Raw genomic sequence first — 3,528 nt, 5'->3', positions numbered from 1 at the left:
CCTCGCCACACCGCTTCCTCCGCGCCGCCACGCGGAGATGGTCGCCGCTCGAGCCGGCCGGAGCAGTTCGCCGCGCCGCCGCGCCATCTCACCGGCGCCCGCACCTCGCCGCTACCTTCGCCTCGCCAAGCTCGCCGTCCGGCCCGTTCCTCGGCGTCCGCGCCCGGATGTGGCGAGATCCGGCCGGATCCGCCCCGGATCTGCCTCGCCGGCGCCGCCACTACCGTCTCCGGCGACCTTCGCCGACGAGCCGGTCATCCTCGCGAATCGCCCCCGTTGACCACTGTTCACCTGAGGTCGATTTCTACCAAGTTCCCGAAATTCCCAGTTTCAAATGCCCATGTTCATCATGCCATAACTCATCATCTGTAGCTTCGTTTGGGGCATATAGCATATCAAAATGTTCGTCACAGAGAGCACATCATTTCATCTCATTGCATCATTTTCATTTGAGCTCATCTTGATGCCCGAAATGCTGTTGGAAGAGAGCTATTTGAGTTAATTGTCAGATCTACTGCACCAAGTAGCTGTTTGTCATTTTTGCCATGATTATTGTGTGCATGATATGCCCATGAGCTCTACATATGTTTCGTTACATGCTTTGCCATCTTTCTAGAGGTGCAACCCATGTATTTTTGTGATGTGTGTGGTGACTAGCACAAGCTTCCAAAGTGGTGCATCCGTTAATGCTGATTTCAGGGACTTAGCATTTACACTAAGACCTTGATCTGTTTATCTCATTATGCCATATGTTCATGTTGTTTCCTAGTGATCCGTGCCTCTTTTGAGGATGATTAGTAAGGATGTTTTGGTAATCTTGTAGTTCTCTATCCATCCATTTGTTTGTTTGCATTTATGGAGCACCCTAGCTTGAGTCAATCGAGCTTTACTTTTGCTATTTCGTGAATGTGGGCAGATTGTCTACTTGTTAGCAATTTTGCCGAGGATGTTGTAGTTGATCCGTGCATGCTATGTTATTGTTCTTGCCATGTCTAGCTTGTATAATGTGTATTCTTGATGGGTGCATGCTTAGATTGTCATGTCATGCTCTGTAGTGAGTGCATCGAGCTCGTTAACATGCCTAGTTGATATCTGATTTGCATGCTCCAGTTTTTCACTAAGTCTGTGATCTGATTATGTTTTTGCCATGTTCACATGCTTGCAATTGTATTCTCTGATCCCTTTTTGCTCAAGGTCACTAAGGGACTTTTGTTAAGCTCTTTGAGTAGCTCCATGCCATGCTTTACTTTGCCATGTTCAGGCCCTGCAGCTTATAGTTTTCATGCTCCAAAGTGTGCTATCTGATTTGAAATTCCAGACAAGTGTTAATTTCACTAAGTCTGAAATCTATTTACCAAATGCATTTTTGCCATGCTTGTTTGAGCCTGTTAATGGATGAATTGGCCGAAGCTCAGTGTTCATCTTTTTTTAAGCATCATGAATGGATCCATGCCATGTATTTTGTTGCCATGTTTGAGTGCTGTAGCATGTTCATCTTGTTACATTTAGATGGCTACTTGCTGTATATCGCAGATCGGTGCCATATTTGAACTGCTTGCCATTTCCAAACCATAACTCCAATTCCGGTGATCTTTATATTGTCTTCAAGCGTTTTCATCTCACCTTTCCAGTGGCACACTTGGATTTCCAAGTTGAGGCCAGGTTCATTCATTCCTTTGCAAATCATGCATATGCATCGCATACCGCATCCCGCATATCATACCATGTTTATGTGTCGGTTGTTTACTATGTTGTGTGCTTCTTTCTGGTGTTTGCTTCTTCAGATTGGTTCCGGTAACATCACATTTGTGAGGATCCATTCGACTACGTCCGCTTATCTTCTTCATGGACTCGTTTTTCTTCCTTGCGGGATTTCAGGCAAGATGATCATACCCTCGAAATCACTTCTATCTTTGCTTGCTAGATGCTCGCTCTTTTGCTATGCCTATGCTACGATACGATACGTACCACTTGCTTATCATGCCTCCCATATTGTTGAACCAAGCCTCTAACCCACCTTATCCTAGCAAACCGTTGTTTGGCTATGTTATCGCTTTGCTCAGCCCCTCTTATAGCGTTGTTAGTTGCAGGTGAAGATTGAAGTTTTGTTCCTTGTTGGAACATGGAGATATTGTTCCTTGTTTGGAACATGTTTACTTGTTGGGATATCACAATATATCTTATTTAATTAATGCATCTATATACTTGGTAAAGGGTGGAAGGCTCGGCCTTATGCCTGGTGTTTTGTTCCACTCTTGCCGCCCTAGTTTTCGTCATATCGGTGTTATGTTCCCGGATTTTGCGTTCCTTACGCGGTTGGGCTATTATGGGAACCCCTTAATAGTTCGCCTTGAGTAAAACTCCTCCAGCAATGCCCAACATTGGTTTTACCATTTGCCACCTAGCCTTTTCTTTTCCCTTGGGAGTCGCGCTCCTGAGGGTCATCATTATTTTAACCCCCGGGCCAGTGCTTCTCTAAGTGTTGGTCCAACCTGTCAGCTGCCAGTGAGCACCAGGGGTAACTCTGGGCTAGCCTACCCGTACCTAGGACAATCTGAGTGTGCCCTGAGAAAGAGATATGTGCAGCTCCTATCGGGATTTGTCGGCACATTCGGGCGGTGTTGCTGGTTTAGCTTTACCTTGTCGAAATGTCTTGTAACCGGGATTCCGAGTCTGATCGGACCTTCCCGCTAGAAGGAATATCCTTCGTTGACCGTGAGAGCTTGTTATGGGCTAAGTTGGGACACCCCTGCAGGGTTTTGAACTTTCGAAAGCCGTGCCCGCGGTTATGGGCAGATGGGAATTTGTTAACGTCCGGTTGTAGAAAACCTGAAGTTGACCTTATTTTAAAATATATCAACAGCGTGTGTTACCGTGATGGTCTCTTTCCGGCGGAGTCCGGGAAGTGAACACGGTGTTGGAGTTATGCTTGACGTAGGTTGTTCTAGGATCACTTCTTGATCATACTTTCTCGAACGTGCTTTGCCTTCTCTTCTCTCTCTCTCTTTTGCGTATGTTAGCCTCCATATATGCTAGTCGCTTGCCGCAGCTCCACCTCATACCTTTTACCTTACCCATAAACTTAAATAGTCTTGATCGCGAGGGTGTGAGATTGCTGAGTCCCCGTGACTCACAGATACTTCCAAAACCAGCTTGCAGGTGCCGATGAGTCCGTGCAGATGACGCAACCAAGCTCAAGGAGGAGCTCGATAAAGATCTTGTCCTTTATGTTGTTTCGTTCTAGTTGATCAGTAGTGGAGCCCAGTCGGGACGATCGGGGATCTGTGTAGCATTTGGGGTAGTCTTCTTTTATTTTGGTTCCGTAGTCGGACCCTGATTGTATCTGGTTGATGTAATGCTTTATTCATGTAATTGTGTGAAGTGGTGATTGTAAGCCAACTATGTATCTCTTTCCCTTATGTATTACATGGGTTGTGTGAAGATTACCTCACTTGCGACATTGCTTTCAATGCGGTTATGCCTCTAAGTCGTGCTTCGACACGTGGGAGATATAGCCGCATCGAGGGC

This window comes from Triticum aestivum, chromosome 6A, assembly GCF_018294505.1.
Source record: "Triticum aestivum cultivar Chinese Spring chromosome 6A, IWGSC CS RefSeq v2.1, whole genome shotgun sequence".
In the NCBI taxonomy this organism is placed as follows: domain Eukaryota; kingdom Viridiplantae; phylum Streptophyta; class Magnoliopsida; order Poales; family Poaceae; genus Triticum; species Triticum aestivum.
The sequence above is the reverse complement of the archived record's forward strand: the minus strand, read 5'-3'. Positions refer to the sequence as shown.